Source organism: Rhinoraja longicauda, chromosome 34 (assembly GCF_053455715.1).
Source record: "Rhinoraja longicauda isolate Sanriku21f chromosome 34, sRhiLon1.1, whole genome shotgun sequence".
NCBI lineage: Eukaryota > Metazoa > Chordata > Chondrichthyes > Rajiformes > Arhynchobatidae > Rhinoraja > Rhinoraja longicauda.
In genome coordinates this window covers 6803922-6821828 of record NC_135986.1, presented here as the reverse complement: position 1 = coordinate 6821828, position 17907 = coordinate 6803922, and the positions used below count along the sequence as shown (strand labels likewise).

Sequence of the window (17907 nt, the reverse complement as noted above, 5' to 3'; positions counted from 1 at the left end):
AACTCTCTGACTGAAAAAGTTTTTCCTCATCTCCGTTCTAAATGGCCTACCCCTTATTCTTAAACTGTGTGGCCCCTGGTTCTGGACCCCCCCCCCAACATTGGGAACATGTTTCCTGCCTCTAACGTGTCCAACCCCTTAATAATCTTATACGTTTCGATAAGATCCCCTCTCATCCTTGTAAATTCCAGTGTATACAAGCCTAGTCGCTCCAGTCTTTCAACATATGACAGTCCCGCCATTCCGGGAATTAACCTAGTGAACCTACGCTGCTCGCCCTCAATACTTTAGAATTTAGAGATGCAGCGTGGAAACAGGCCCTTCGACCCACCGAGTCCGTGCCGACCAGAGGCCACCCCTTGCACTAGCGCTGCCCTAAGCACCTGGCATAATCTTTTGCAATTTACAGAAGCCAATTAACCTACAAACCTGTACCTGGATGTCTTTTGGAGTGTGGGAGGAAACCGGAGCACCCGGAGAAAACTCACGCAGGTCACGGGGAGGGCGTATAAAACTCCGTGCAGACAGCGCCCCTGGTCGGGATCGAACCCGGGTCTCTGGCGCTGTGAGGCAGCAACTCTACCGACGCGCCCCTTTAAGTCAAACAAGCACTGAGAGGCCCCTTCGACCACATAAGGAGGACATCTTACACTCAAATCATGGCATCATGTGGGGGCCGCTGTGTGGGTTGTTAGTTGTAGACCCGTGGAACTGCAGATGCTGGTTTGCAAAAGAAGACACAAAGTGCTGGAGTAACTCAGCGGGTCAGGCAGCTTCTCTGGAGAACACGGATTGATGGGTGACGTTTCGGGCCGGGACTGATTGGAGTGTGGGGGTGAGAAAGTGGGAAGAGAGGTGTGGGGGCAGGACAAAGCCGGGCGAGTGATGGGTGGATACGGCTGAGAGAGAGACAGAGAGAGGAGGGGGATGGGTGGATGATTGGCATATGGGTGGACAAGGGACGGAGATAAAAAGATGGAAAGGCGTGGGATAATCAGTCCGAAGCAGCCTCCCGACCCCGAAACGTCGCCGATCCATGTTCTCCAGAGATGCCGCCTGACTCAGCAGTGGGAGAGTCCAGGACCAGAGGGTGCAGCCTCAGAATAAGAGGATGTACAGTGTCTTCAAAATGGAGATGAGGAGGAATTTCTTTAGTCAGAGGGTGGTGAGTCTGTGGAATTTATTGCCACAGACGGCTGTGGAGGGCCAAGTCAGTGGTTGTTCTTAAAGTGGAGATTGGCAGGTTCTTGATTAGTGCGGGTGTCAAAGATCACGGGGGGGGGGGGAGAAGTCAGGAGAAAGATGGATCGGCCATGATTGAACGGCAGAGCGGACTTGATGGGCCGAAAGGCCTCGTTCCTTTCCTATGTCTTGTCATCTTATGGGGTGATGGGGTGGAAGCAGGTGAGTCACAGCCAGGACTCGAGGGCCTGAGTTACCGGGAGAGGTTGGGCAGGTTGGGACTTTGTTCCTTGGCGTGCAGGAGAATGAGGGGTGATCTTGTAGAGGTGCGTAATGTCATGAGGGGGATTGGATAGGGTCAATGCACAGTCTATTGCCCAGACTAGGGGGGAAATCAAGAACCAGAGGACATACAGTACGTTTAAGATGAAGGGGGAAAGATTTAATAGGAACCTGAGGGGCAACTTTTCACACAAAGGGTGGTGGGTGTGTGGAACGAGCTGCCGGAGGAGGTCGTTGAGGCTGGGACTATCCCAACATTTAAGAAACATTCAGACAGGTACATGGATAGGACAGGTTTAGAAGGATATGTTCCAAACGCGGGCAGGTGGGACTAATGTAGTTGGGACATGTTGGGCAGAGTGGGCAAGATGGGCCGAATGGTCTGTTTCCACACAGTATGACTCTATGACATAACTAGAATGGGGTTGAGAGGGGAAAATAGATAGAAAATAGGTGCAGGAGTAGGCCATTCGGCCCTTCGAGCCAGCACCGCCATTCAATGTGATCAAGGCCGATCATCCAGAATCAGTACCCCGTTCCTGCTTTCTCCCCACATCCCTTGATTCCGTTAGCCCTAAAAGCTATATCTAACTTTCTCTTGAAAACATCCAGTGATTTGGCCTCCACTGCCCTCTGTGGCAGAGAATTCCACAGATTCACAACTCTCCGGGTGAAAAAGTTTTTCCTCATCTCAGTCCTAAATGGTCTTCCCCTTATTCTTAAACTGTGTGGCCCCTGGTTCTGGACTCCCCCAACATTGGGAACATTTTTCCTGCATTTAGCCTGTCCAATCCCTTAAGAATTTTATATGTTTCTATAAGATCCCCTCTCATCCTTCTAAATTCCAGTGAATATAAACCCAGTCGATCCATTCTCTCATCATATGTCAGTCAATAGACAATAGGTGCAGGAGGAGGCCATTCGGCCCTTCGAGCCAGCACCGCCATTCAAAGTGATCATGGCTGATCATTCTCAATCAGTACCCCGTTCCTGCCCTCTCCCCATACCCCCTGACTCCGTTATCCTTAAGAGCTCTATCCAGCTCTCTCTTGAATGCATTCAGAGAATTGGCTTCCACTGCCTTCTGAGGCAGAGAATTCCACAGATTCACAACTCTCTGACTGAAAAGGTTTTTCCTCATCTCCGTTCTAAATGGCCGACCCCTTATTCTTAAACTGTGGCCCCTTGTTCTGGACTCCCCCAACATTGGGAACATGTTTCCTGCCTCTAACCCCTTAATAATCTTATACGTTTCGATAAGATCCCCTCTCATCCTTCTAAATTCCAGTGTATACAAGCCTAGTCGCTCCAGTCTTTCAACATATGACAGTCCCGCCATTCCGGGAATTAACCTAGTAAACCTACGCTGCACGCCCTCAATAGCAAGAATGGCCTTCCTCAAATTCGGAGACCAAAACTGCACACAGTACTCCAGGTGCGGTCTCACTAGGGCCCTGTACAACTGCAGAAGGACCTCTTTGCTCCTCGGATGAGCCAGGATCATAGAAACATATAAAATAGGTGCAGGAGGAGGCCATTCGGCCCTTCAAGCCAGCACCGCCATTCATTGTGTCATGGCTGATCGTCCACAATCAGTAACCCGTGCCTGCCTTCTCCCCATATCCCTTGATTCCGCTAGCCCCTAGAGCTCTATCTAACTCTCTCTTAAATCCATCCATGGAATCGGCCTCCACTGCCCTCTGTGGCAGAGAATTCCACAAATTCACAACTCTCTGGGCGAAAAAAGTTTCTTCTCACCTCAGTTTTAAATGGCCTCCCCTTTATTCTTAGACTGGCGGGTCGAATGGCGGAGTGGACTCGATGGGCCGAATGGCCTGATACTGCTCCTACGACCTATTTTCGGGAATTAGATTGGGGTGGAGAGGATCAGCCAGGATCGAATGGCGTAGTGGACTGGATGGGCCGATTCTGCCGCAAGGTCTTCTGGGTCCTGTTCCGGCACTTTGTGGCTTTTCTTTGGAGAGCCCCAGAGTTTCTGCAGAGTGTTCGGGGGTGGGGTTGGGGGGGGGGGGGGGTGGGGGGGGGGGGGGTGTGGGAGGGACGTGACTGGCTGACCACTGACGATCTCTCTGTCAATGCTGCAGCCTCCAATGACCAGCAGGATGGAAAGCTGGAGTGTTGCTGCAAATCCCTGATCAGGAAGATGAGCAGATGCTGCAGACTGCTGTGATCATTAGAGCTGCCGGTGCCAAGGGAGAGAGGAGGAGAGGAGGAGGAGGAGGAGAGGAGAGGAGAGGCAGAGCCAGGAGATGGTACGGAGAGAGGGTGGTCACCGTGAGAGGGGGAACTGCTAACATGGTCGTGGATCATAGCAACATACACCGACCAGCCAAGACATCCTGGGATGGCAGGACTTTCATATGAAGAAAGACTGGATAGACTCGGCTTGTACTCGCTGGAATTTAGAAGATTGAGGGGGGATCTTATAGAAACTTACAAAATTCTTAAGGGGTTGGACAGGCTAGATGCAGGAAGATTGTTCCCGATGTTGGGGAAGTCCAGAACCAGGGGTTACAGTTTAAGGATAAGGGGGAAGTCTTTTAGGACCGAGATGAGAAAGTTTTTTTTCCACACAGAGAGTGGTGAATCTGTGGAATTCTCTGCCACAGAAGGTAGTTGAGGCCAGTTCATTGGCTATATTTAAGAGGGAGTTAGATGTGGCCCTTGTGGCTAAAGGGATCTGGGGGTATGGAGAGAAGGCAGGTACGGGATACTGAGTTGGATGATCAGCCATGATCATATTGAATGGCGGTGCGTACAGGCTCGAAGGGCCGAATGGCCTACTCCTGCACCTATTTTCTATGTTTCTATCATGACCGCTGACAGGCGAAGTGAATGACATTGGTCATCTTGTTGCAATGGCACCTGTCAAGGGGTGGAATATATCAGGCAGCAAGTGAACAGTCAGTTCTTGAAGTTGACGTGTTAGATGCAGGAGAAACGGGCAGCAGTAAAGACCCGAGCGACTTTGACAAGGGCCAAATTGTAGGTATCACAAAATGCTGGAGTAACTCAGCGGGTCAGGCAGCATCTGGGAGAGAGGGAATGGGTGACGTTTCGGGTCGAGACCCTTCTTCAGTTAAATTGTGTCATGGCCAGACGATTGGGTCAGAGCATCTGTGAAACGGCAAGGCTTGTGGGGTGCTGGTGAAGGATCGGCTGCTAGTGTTTCGCCCGCAGATACCACAGGACAACCTCAGGGGTCTTGTAGAGGCCATGCCTCGGCAGGTCGGCGCTGTTTTGGCGGCACGGAGGACCTGCAGCATATTAGGCGGGTGGTCGTAATGTTTTGGCTCATCATGGTAGACCAGTGGAGGGGCGGCGCTGTGGCGCAGCGGGTAGAACCGCTGCCTTACAGCGCCCCGGGGTCCGTTCAGTGAAACTGAACGCAGGAACAGGCCTTCGGCCCGCAATGTCAGTGTGGACCGTGATGCCAATTTTAACCAACCCCATCTGTCTGCACATCATCCATACCCTCCCATTCTCTGTTTTTCTTTGGCTAAAATCCTCTGAAACAGCAGCACTGTCGTATCTGCTTCACCCTCTGCAATGTGTCGGGCACTTGTGACTCTCTGTGTTAAAATAAAACTTGCCCCAAAGCATCTCTATCCCACCTACAACGAGAGAACGGCTCTGAGCTACTAGAGTCATAGAGTCATAGATTGACACATTGAAACATATAAGATAATTAGGGGATTGGACACATTAGAGGCAGGAAACATGTTCCCAATGTTGGGGGAGTCCAGAACAAGGGGCCACAGTTTAAGAATAAGGGGTAGGCCATTTAGAACGGAGATGAGGAAGAACTTTTTCAGTCAGAGAGTGGTGAAGGTGTGGAATTCTCTAGCTCAGAAGGCAGTGGAGGCCAGTTCGTTGGATGCTTTCAAGAGAGAGCTGGATAGAGCTCTTAAGGATAGCGGAGTGAGGGGGTATGGGGAGAAGGCAGGAACGGGGTACTGATTGAGAGTGATCAGCCATGATCGCATTGAATGGCGGTGCTGGCTCGAAGGGCTGAATGGCCTACTCCTGCACCTATTGTCTATTGTCTATTGTCTATTGACACAGTGTGGAAACAGGTCCTTCGGCCCAACTCGCCCACACCGGCCATCAATGTCCCAACTACCCTAGTCCCACCTGCCTGCGCTCAGTCCATAACCCGCCAAACCTGTCCTATCCATGTACCTGTCCAACTGTTTCTTAAACGGCGGGATAGTCCCAGCCTCAACTACCTCCTCCGGCAGCTCGTTCCATACACTGTGTGGAAAAAGTTACCCCTCGGATTCCTATTAAATCTTTTCCCCTTCATCTTGAACCTATGTCCTCTGGTCCTCGATTCCCCTACTCTGGGCAAGAGACTCTGTGCGTCTACCCGATCTATTCATCTCATGATTTTGTACACCTCTATAAGATCGCCCCTCATCCTCCTGCACTCCATGGAATAGAGACCCAGCCTGCTCAACCTCTCCATCTACCTCATTGGAGAGCTTTGGACTATCTTTAACCTAGAACTAGTGTGAACGGGTGATCGATCGCTGGTCGGCGTGGACTCGGTGGGCCGAAGGGCCTCTTTCTTGTGCTGTATCTCTAAACCAAATCAGGCAACATAACCACCCTACCACCAACTAGGGAGCAATTCTGTGTTACTATCTACCTCAGGAATGGGGTACTGATTGAGAATGATCAGCCATGATCACATTGAATGGCGGTGCGTACAGGCTCGAAGGGCCGAATGGCCTCCTCCTGCACATATTGTCTATCGTCTATTGGAGATCCTCGGACTATCTGTGATCAGTCTTTGCTAGACTTTACCTCACGCGAAATGTTATCCACGTTATCCCCTTCGTCATGTATCTGTACACTGCGGACGGCTCGATGGTAATCGTGTATAGTCTTTCCACTGACTGGTTAGGGCGCTGAGGGCGTGCAGCATAGGTTTATAACAAGAGGAGTTGAGTATAGGAGCAAAGAGGTCCTTCTGCAGTTGTACAGGGCCCTAGTGAGACCACACCTGGAGTACTGTGTGCAGTTTTGGTCTCCAAATTTGAGGAAGGATATTCTTGCTATTGAGGGCGTGCAGCGTAGGTTTACTAGGTTAATTCCCGGAATGGCGGGACTGTCTTATGTTGAAAGACTGGAGCGACTAGGCTTGTATACACTGGAATTTAGAAGGATGAGAGGGGATCTTATCGAAACGGATAAGATTATTAAGGGGTTGGACAAGTTAGAGGCAGGGAACATGTTCCCAATGTTGGGGGAGTCCAGAACCAGGGGCCACAGTTTAAGAATAAGGGGTCGGCCATTTAGAACAGAGATGAGGAAAAACTTTTTTAGTCAGAGAGTGGTGAATCTGTGGAATTCTCTGCCTCAGAAGGCAGTGGAGGCCAATTCTCTGAATGCATTCAAGAGAGAGCTGGATAGAGCTCTTAAGGATAGCGGAGTCAGGGGGTATGGGAAGAAAGCAGGAACGGGGTAATACTGATTGAGAATGATCAGCCGTGATCACATTGAATGGCGGTGCTGGCTCGAAGGGCCGAATGGCCTCCTCCTGCACCTATTGTCTATTGTCTGTTGTCTATTGTTAGCACGCAACACAAGCTTTTCACTGTACACTGTGACAATGAGCTAAACTCAAACTCAAACTCAACTCCTTAAAACTTTGCCCCTCTCACCTTCAAAGTTATGCCCTCCAGTCTTTGATATTTTCACCCTGGAGTTAAAAGGTTCTGACTGTCTACCCTACCTATGCCCATCACCATTCTATATCCTTGGTGGACACAAAATGCTGGAGTGACTCAGTGGGACAGGCAGCATCTCTGGAGAGAAGGAATGGGCGACGTTTTGGGTCGAGACCCTTCTTCAGACCCGACCCGAATCGTCCCCCCATTCCTTCTCTCCAGAGATGCTGCCCGACCCGCTGAGTTACTCCAGCATTTTGTGCCTACCTTCGATCTAAACCAGCATCTGCAGTTCTTTCCTACACGATTTCATATCTTATGTCCAAACCGAACATGGTGCCAAGCTGAACTAATCTCTGCCTGCATGTGATCTATATCGCGCCATTTCTCGCAGGGCGGCACGTTGGCGCAGCGGTTAGAACTGCTGCCTTACAGCGCCAGAGACCCAGGTTGCGATCCTGACCCTGGGCGCTCTCTGTACGGAGTTTTACATTCTCTCGCTGTGACAATAGACAACAGACAATAGGTGCAGGAGTAGACCATTCAGCCCTTCGAGCCAGCACCGCCATTCAATGTGATCATGGCTGATCATTCTCAATCAGTAACCCGTTCCTGCCCTTCTCCCCCTGACTCCGCTATCCTTAAGAGCTCTATCTAGCTCTCTCTTGAATGCATTCAGAGAATTGGCCTCCACTGCCTTCTCAGGCAGAGAATTCCGCAGATTCACAACTCTCTGACTGAAAAAGTTCTTCCTCATCTCCGTTCTAAATGGCCTACCCCTTATTCTTACATCTCCGTTCTAAATGGCCTACCCCTTATTCTTAAACTGTGGCCCCTGGTTCTGGACTCCCCCAACATTGGGAACATGTTTCCTGCCTCTAACGTGTCCAACCCCTTAATAATCTTATACATTTCGATAAGATCCCCTCTCATCCTTCTAAATTCCAGTGTATACAAGCCTAGCCGCTCCAGTCAATAGACAATAGACAATAGGTGCAGGAGTAGGCCATCCGGCCCTTCGAGCCAGCACCGCCATTCAATGTGATCATGGCTGATCATTCTCAATCAGTACCCCGTTCCTGCCATTCTGGGAATTAACCTAGTAAACCGACGCTGCACGCCCTCAATAGCAGGACTGTGTGGGTTTCCTCTGTTGCTCCGGTTTCCTCCCTCATTCCAAGGACGTGCAGGTTTGTAGGTTGATTGGCTTCTGTAAATTGTCCTTAATGTGTAGGATAGAGCTAGTCTGTGGATGACACCCATAAACAGCCTGCCCTTATCCATGTTTCGCCCCATTTTATAGACTTCTATTAGGCCTCCATTGGCGTTTCAGAGAAAACAATCAGGAAGGCAGATTATTATCTGAATCGTGTCAAGTTAGGAAAAGGGGACGTACAACGAGACCTGGGTATCCAAGTGCATCAGTCACTGAAAGGAAGCATAAGAAAATAACTGCAGATGCTGGTCTGAAGAAGGGTCTCGACCCGAAACGTCACCCATTCCTTCTCTCCCGAGATGCTGCCTGACCTGCTGAGTTACTCCAGCATTTTGTGAATAAACTGAAAGGAAGCATGCAGGTACAGCAGGCAGTGAAGAAAGCCAATGGAATGTTGGCCTTCAAAACAAGCGGAGTTGAGTATAGGAGCAAAGAGGTCTTTCTGCAGTTGTACAGGGCCCTAGTGAGACCACACCTGGAGTACTGTGTGCAGTTTTGGTCTCCAAACTGAGGAAGGATATTCTTGCTATTGAGGGAGTGCAGTGTAGGTTCACAAGGTTAATTCCCAGGATGGCGGGACTGTTGTATGTTGAAAGAATGGAGCGACTGGGCTTGTATACACTGGAATTTAGAAGGATGAGAGGAGATCTTATTGAAACATATAAGACTATTGAGGGATTGGACACGCTAGAGGCAGGAAATATGTTCCTGATGTTGGGGGAGTCTAGAACCAGGGGCCACAGTTTAAGAATAAGGGGTAGGCCATTTAGAACGGAGATGAGGAAGCACTTTTTCAGTCAGAGAGTTGTGAATCTGTGGAATTCTCTGCCTGAGAAGGCAGTGGAGGCCAATTCTCTGGATGCTTTCAAGAGAGAGCTAGATAGAGCTCTTAAAGATAGTGGAGTCAGGGGGTACGGGGAGAAGGCAGGAACGGGGTACTGATTGAGAATGATCAGCCATGATCACATTGAATGGCGGTGTGTACAGGCTCGAAGGGCCGAATAACCTCCTCCTGCACCTATTGTCTATTGTCTAATCCAAATCTGACCAACCTCTCCCTGTATCTAACACCCTCTAATCCAGGCAGCGTTCTGAAGATACCAACGGAAGATAGTAGTGTGGAGAGAGAGGTTTGGGGTGATTTGTTTATGGAGAGATAGAGAGAATTAGCGCGGAAACTGGCCCATTGAGTCCCTGCACATCCATCCCATTTTTTATTCCTTTTCCCAAATTCTCATCAATCATCAAGCCCCCCCCCCCCCCCACCGTCCCATAAGATTCTACCCCTCCCCCACACACTAGAGACACTTCCCAGCGGCCCATTAACCCACCAAACCCCGCACGTCTTTGGGACGTGGGAGGAAACCGGACCACCCGGAGGAAACCCACGCGGTCACGGGGAGAACGTGCAAACTCCACACACACACACACATACGCACGCACACACACATACAGACACTCGCACAAATACACAAACACACACAGATATTCACACACAGACACACACACACACACACACACACACATACAGACACTCGCACAAATACACAAACACACACAGATATTCACACACAGACACACACACACACAGATATTCACACACACAGATATTCACACACACACACACACACACACACACACACACACACACACACACACACACACACACACACAGAAACACATACATAGACACACACAGACACAGATACACACACAGACACACACACACACACACGCAGACACACACACAGACACACACACACACACACACAGAAACACATACATAGACACACACACACAGATACACACACACACACACACACACACACACACACACATCCATAGACACACACAGACACACACACAGAGACACGCACACAGATACATATTTAGGCACACACACATACATAGACACACACGCACACACACACACACACAGATGTACATTCACTCACATACATAGGCACACGTCCACACACACAGACACACACACACACACAGATACATTGATACACACACACACACAGAGACACACACAGATGCACACACAGACACACACACACACAGACACACACACACACACACACAGATACATAGACACACACACACACAGACACACACAGATACACACACAGACACACACACGCAGACGCACACACGCAGGATAATACACATACATAGACACACACAGACACACACACACAGAGACAAGCACACAGACACATATTTAGGCACACTCACACATACATACACACACATACACACGTACGCACACACACACAGATGCACATTCACTCACATACATAGACACACGGCCACACACACACACACACACACACACACACACACACACACACACACACAGATACATATTCACTCACACATACACAGACACACACACACACATACATAGATGCACACGTAGACGCACACACACACAGATTCACATTACTTCACACATATATAGACACACAGACACACAGACACACACTCTGATAGACTATTCAATGGGATGCAGGGATTATATGTCTTGCAGACAACACACCCCCAGCATCTAATGGCGGCATCGTCTTACTTACACCCCCAATTAAAAGCTTTAAGGGGACACAAGAAATGACGGATTCTGGAGCAACAGAGCAGGGTGCCGGGGAAACGCCATGGGTCAGGCAGCGTCTGTGGAGGGAGATGTGCGATGGGCGTCGTTTCGGGCTGGGACCCTGAGAGAGCAGAGGGGAGATAGCCAGTGGAAAGAGGTGAGGGGAGGAGGGGGGGGGGGGGGGGGTGGGGGGAGCGGGAGGTGGTAGGTGGAATGGGCGAAGGGAGGGCTGGAGTGAAGGTCAGGGTCGGGTCAGCGAAAACAGCGACAACAACCAAATATTTCTCCTACGTGATCTCCCAGTTGAACACTTAAACACTTGAACCCCTCCCACTCCCGCACTGACCTTTCTGTCCTGGGCCTCCTCCATTGTCAGAGTGAGGCCTAGTGCAAATTGGAGGAACAGCACCTCATATTTTGCTTGGGCAGCTCACACCCCAGCGGTACGAACATTGGCTTCTCTAACTTCAAGTAACCCTTGCATCCCCTCCCTGTCTTCTTTCCCCCACACCAGTTCTCCGACTAATTCCTCCTGATTAATTTTACTGTTTGTGTGCCACTTTGCTACCTTCCCCGGCTCAGCCAACAATGAACCGTCCTAGCTTTTCCTTCATCATCGTCTGCTGTGATCTGCCGTTTTCACACCTTACCCTGCCACATCTATACGTCCCACAATCCCCTGAGTCTGAAGAAGGGTCTCGACCCAAAACGTCGCCCATTCCTTTTCTCCGGAGATGCTGCCCGACCCGCTGAGTCGCTCCAGCATTTTGTATGGACAATGAGACAGTGCGCATCAAAGATAATAGAGCAGAGCAAGATAGACCACACGACCCTAAAAACCGTAGTACGTCACGGCGGCCATTTTAGTGGGCAGAAACTTGCAGAAACATTTTAAAATAACAAAAATCTGTGAGTTGATAGATGAGATATATTCTGCATTTTTATGGTATCATTACGCATACTGTTCCCCAAAAACACTGATTACACTGCGAGAGGCAGGTTTTGCTTACTAAAATGGCGGCCGTTACGCTCCATTGCGTACTACACTTCAGTACAGGCGATTTCGATGGAGTGGTCCATCTTGCTCCTCTTGTATCTTTGGTGCACATAGAGTGGCCATTTTGATGCCATTTTCAAGTCCCAGTTGTTGTAAGTGCAGGGTTCTTGACCTGACCATGAAGGCCCGTTGCCATGGCGACATTGCAGGGTCGGCCTGGCCAGGCGATTGTGTCCTCTGCCACCGCTCCACCGCTGCAGTCCACGCTCTCGGCCTCTTGCAGCGGCACCCTGCAGTGTCGCCACTGAATATGATCTGAATGGTGTCAAGTTAGGAAAAGGGGACGTACAACGAGATCTGGGTGTCCTAGTGCATCAGTCACTGAAAGGAAGCATGCAGGTACAGCAGGCAGTGAAGAAAGCCAATGGAATGTTGGCCTTCATAACAAGAGGAGTTGAGTATAGGAGCAAAGAGGTCCTTCTGCAGTTGTACAGGGCCCTAGTGAGACCGCACCTGGAGTACTGTGTGCAGTTTTGGTCTCCAAATTTGAGGAAGGATATTCTTGCTATTGAGGGCGTGCAGCGTAGGTTAATTCCCGGAATGGCGGTACTGTCATATGTTGAAAGACTGGAGCGACTAGGCTTGTATACACTGGAATTTAGAAGGATGAGAGGGGATCTTATCGAAACATATAAAATTATTAAGGGGTTGGACACGTTAGAGGCAGGAACATGTTCCCAATGTTGGGGGAGTCCAGAACCAGGGGCCACACACAGTTTAAGAATAAGGGGTCGGCCATTTAGAACTGAGATGAGGAAAAACTTTTTCAGTCAGAGAGTTGTGAATCTGTGGAATTCTCTGCCTCAGAAGGCAGTGGAGGCCAATTCTCTGGATGCTTTCAAGAGAGAGCTAGATAGAGCTCTTAAGGATAGCGGAGTCAGGGGGTATGGGGAGAAGGCAGGAATGGGGTACTGATTGAGAATGATCAGCCATGATCACATTGAATGGCGGTGCTGGCTCGAAGGGCCGAATGGCCTCCTCCTGCACCTATTGTCTATTGTCTATTGTCTAAAATGGCGACTCTGTGCACTGTCTCAGTGTACCACTGCTGTACGAAGAGAGGCACGGAATGCTGGAGTAACTCAGCCGAGCCCCAGGCTGCTGCAGGGCCTCCAGCGGCCTACTCCCCCGTCGAGGCCCCGCTCTCCCTCACCCGGCCGGTCTGTCCACCGGCCCTCCGGGTGGGTTTCCGTCGGCCCTCCATTGGCCTACCGGGCGGATACCGTCACCGCCGACTTCCCCCGCGGTTAACTCTGACATCCCTCCCCTTTCCTTCTCACACCCAGTCCACTGCAGGCACCCCAGAGTGAAACCGCCCATACGATACAACACAATACAATACAATACAATATATCTTTATTGTCATTGTACAGGAGCACAACGAGATTGGGAATGCACCTCCCATACGATGCAATAAATTAATTAGCTAGTCAGTATTAATTTAAACAACCCAATGAAACAAATTAGAAACAGTTTTAGAACAGAGTAAAGTGCAAGTAGATCTGTGCCGGTTCACTATGCGATGTGACCATCCGGCTCAGCAGGACCGGTTCATGGCAGCTATGGCCCTGGGGATGAAGCTGTTCCTGAGTCTGGAGGTGCGGGCGTAGAAGACCTTGTATCGTCTGCCCGATGGTAGGAGTTCGAACAGACTGTCGCAGGGGTGTGAGGAGTCTTTGTGGATGCTGGTGGCTTTTCTGAGGCATCGTGTGTTGTAGATGCCCTCCAAGGCTGGTAGCTGTGTTCCGATGGTCCTCTGAGCTCTATGGACTACCCGCTGAAGAGCTTTCCTCTCTGCCTCCGTGCAGCTGAGGTACCACATGGTGCAGCGGTAGAAGGTCGTCAGCAGCTGTTGGGGTAGACCAGACTTCTTCAGTGTTCTCAGGTAGAACAGCCGTTGCCGTGCCTTCTTGACCAGCGCAGCGGTGTTAGTGGACCATGTGAGGTCCTCACCATTTTAGTCAACACAGAACAGCAACAGGCCCTTCGGCCCGCAATGCAATACTAAAACAGGGATGTAATGCTGAGGCTCTACACAGGCGCTGGTCAGTCTAGAGGAGGTTTACGAGAACTGTCTCGGCGGTGAGTGGGTTAACGTATGATGAGCGTTTGACGACAACTGGGCCTGCACTCGCTGGAGTTTAGAAGGATGAGGGGGGGGGACCTCATTGAAACGTGCAGAATAGTGAGCGGCCCGGATAGAGTGGATGTGGAGAGGATGTTTCCACTAGTGGGAGAGTCTAGGACCAGAGGGCACAGCCTCAGAATTAAAGGACGTTCCTTTAGGAAGGAGATGAGGAGGAATTTCTTCAGTCAGAGGGCGGTGAATCTGTGGAATTCATTGCCACAGACGGCTGTGGAGGCCAGGTCATTGGATAGCCTTAAGGCAGATTCTTGATTAGTGCGGGACTCAGGGGTTGTGGGGAGAAGGCAGGAGAATGGGGTTGGGAGGGAGAGATAGATCAGCCATGATTGAATGGTAGAGTAGACTTGATGGGGCCGAATGGCCTTATTCTGCTCCTATCACTAATGAGTAATGTCCGTACCTAACACGATGCGAAGTTATGCAGAAAGGAACCGCAGATGCTAGATAGGCACAAAGTGCTGGAGTAACTCAGCGGGTCAGGCAGCGTCTCTGGAGAACATGGGAGGGTCTGGAGAAGGGTCCTGACCCGTAACATCACCCGTCCTTTTTCTCCAGAGATGCCGCCTGGCCCGCTGAGTTACTCCAGCACTGTGTGTCTACGATGCCAACTTAACTTAATCTCAGAGACACTAGGAACTGCAGTTGTTGGTTTACAAAAAAAAGGGTCAGGACTCTTCTTCAGACTGTTGGGGACCACACAACTTTCTCCCCCCATCTTCCCCCCTCTGCCCTGTCTACCCACTCCTTTCCTCTCTCGACACACTCATTTCCCATCCTCAAGTCCTTGCTTTTAAAATCTCTCCTTTATTCCCCCCCCCATTTCCCCCTCCCCCCCCCACCCATATTCCTCCCTCCGCCTTTACTCCTTTTCCCTCCTTATCTGACACCCTTTTGTCCTCCAGCATTTGCCACTTACTCCACCCATCTGCCTATCGAACCCCCCCCCCCCTACCCTAACCTGTACCCACCTATCACTCCTCAGGGTCAAGGCAGCAACTCTGGTGGGCATGGATGGGTGACGTTTCAGGCTGGGACCCTTCTTCAGACCGATGAACAGTCCCGACCCGAAACCCGACCCGATGCTGCCTGACCCTCTGAGTTAAACAATAGACAATAGGTGCAGGAGGAGGCCATTCGGCCCTTCGAGCCAGCACTGCCATTCAATGTGATCATGGCTGATCATTCTCAATCAGTACCCCGTTCCTGCCTTCTCCCCGTACCCCCTGACTTCGCTATCCTTAACTCTATCTAGCTCTCTCTTGAATGCATTCAGAGAATTGGCCTCCACTGCCTTCTGAAGCAGAGAATTCAACAGATTTACAACTCTCTGACTGAAAAAGTTTTTCCTCATCTCCGTTCTAAATGGCCTACCCCTTATTCTTAAACTGTGGCCCCTGGTTCTGGACTCCCCCAACATTGGGAACATGTTTCCTGTCTCTAATGCGTCTAACCCCTTAATAATCTTATACGTTTCGATAAGATCCCCTCTCATCCTTCTAAATTCCAGTGTATACAAGCCTAGCCGCTCCAGTCTTTCAACAAACGACAGTCCCGCCATTCCGGGAATTAACCTAGTAAACCTACGCTGCACGCCCTCAATAGCAAGAATATCCTTCCTCAAATTTGGAGACCAAAACTGCACACAGTACTCTAGGTGCGGTCTCACCAGGGCCCTGTACAACTGCAGAAGGACCTCTTTGCTCCTATACTCAACTCCTCTTGTTATGAAGGCCAACATTCCATTGGCTTTCTTCACTGCCTGCTGTACCTGCATGCTTCCTTTCAGTGACTGATGCACTAGGACACCCAGATCTCGTTGTACGTCCCCTTTTCCTAACTTGACACCATTCAGATAATACTCTGCCTTCCTATTCTTACCACAAAAGTGGATAACCTCACACTTATCCACATTAAACTGCATCTGCCATGCATCCGCCCACTCACACAACCTGTCCAAGTCACCCTGCAACCTCATAGCATCTTCCTCACAGTTCACACTGCCACCCAGCTTTGTATCATCTGCAAATTTGCTAATGGTACTTTTAATCCCTTCATCCAAGTCATTAATGTATATTGTAAATAGCTGCGGTCCCAACCCCACTAGTCACTGCCTGCCATTCTGTCCCACTTAGGCGATGTTTTCGGCGACTACAGGTGACTAGGCTGTCACCACACGGTTGCCGGGGTGTCGCCTGTACTGTCGTGAGTCTTCTCCAAAGAGTCGTCTCCTTTCTGGTCGCTGCTGGATTTTCAGAATATTGACATTTTTTCGGCGCCAGTGGGTTTGACGCCAGTGATCATAGCTTGACGTCCCCTGACGTGGGCGCTTTGGTAGGTTGTCACCAGGTGACGTAGGCCGTCGCCGGTGCTGACTTCGGTGAGTTCCATTGGCGACCACCTACGTCAACCGGCGACAGGTACCGGAGGCCAAAATGACGTGAATTGTCTTCAGTTGTCGCATACAGGGTCGTAGCTTGTCGCGGGTGGACGTGGGTTGACGTTGGTTGTCACCTGTGCGGGCGTAGGCTGTCATAGGTGCGGTCGTAGGAGGACGTCCTACTCGCGAGGATTGGGTCGCCGGTTGTCGGTAGCTTGCCGTAGCTTGACGTCGACTAGGTGGTAGGTTGTTGTAGCTTGTCGTAGACATTGTCGTGGGGGGGTGTAAAAAAAAACGTCCCGCACATCTCCTTTAAACTTTGCCCCTCTCAGCTCAAAAATATGCCCTTCAGTATTTGATTTTTCCATCCTCAGGATAAGGTTCTGACTGTCTACCCTATCCATGCCTTACACAATTGTGTAAACTTCAGGTCTCCCCTCAGTTGGGTTGCCAACTGTCCCGTATTAGCCGGGACATCCCGTATTTTGGGCTAAATCGGTTTGTCCCGTACAGGACCGCCCTTGTCCCGTATTGGGCCCGGGGGGTGCTGTAGGCGGGGGGGTGCTGTAGGCCCGGACGGTGTAGGCCCGGACACTGTAAGCCCGGACACTGTAGGCCCGGACACTGTAGGCCCGGACACTTTAGGCCCGGACACTGTAGGCACGGACACTGTAGGCCCGGACACTGTAGGCCCAGACACTGTAGGCCCGGACACTGTAGGCCCGGACACTGTAGGCCCGGACACTGTAGGCCCGGACACTGTAGGCCCGGACACTGTAGGCCCGGACACTGTAGGCCCGGACAATGTAGGCCCGGACACTGTAGGCCCGGACACTGTAGGCCCAGACACTGTAGGCCCGGACACTGTAGGTCCAGGAGGTGCTGTAGGCCCGGACACTGTAGGCCCGGAGGCCCAGGCTCCGCCCACCGGAGGTTGCGTAGCAACCCGCCTCCCGGCCCGGGCAGCCGCCATTGATGGAACGGGAGCACGTGGCCGCTGGCTGGGTGAGGTCACGTGGGGCGCGGGGCGGTGACGTCACCTTTTGTCCCTTATGTGGAAGCAAGAAAGGTGGCAACCCTAGTCCTCAGCCTCCGGGCCTACTTCTCCCTGTAGCTAAGACCCGCTAATCCTGGGGGGGGGGGGGGGGGGGGGGTGTTTGGGGTGGGGTGACTTTGAATGACAGAGAGACACAGCACGGAAACTGGCCCATCGAGTCCCTGCCCATCCCTGATCTCGTTTCTTATCCCCTCTCCCAATCCTCATCGATCATCCCCCCCCCCCACACTCCCACCCTGGCAGTACGTTCCAGGCCCCCAACACCCTCTGTGTGTAAAAAAAATACTTCTCCTTTCAA

The 17907-nt window shown here is 50.9% G+C and overlaps 1 protein-coding gene across 1 annotated transcript in view; it reads right to left on the bottom strand.

Annotated features, from left to right (window-relative positions):
- Positions 1–17907, bottom strand: part of LOC144609304 (uncharacterized) — a 98999-nt gene that overhangs the window by 42997 nt on the left and 38095 nt on the right. The gene's annotated exons all lie outside the window — the stretch shown is intronic.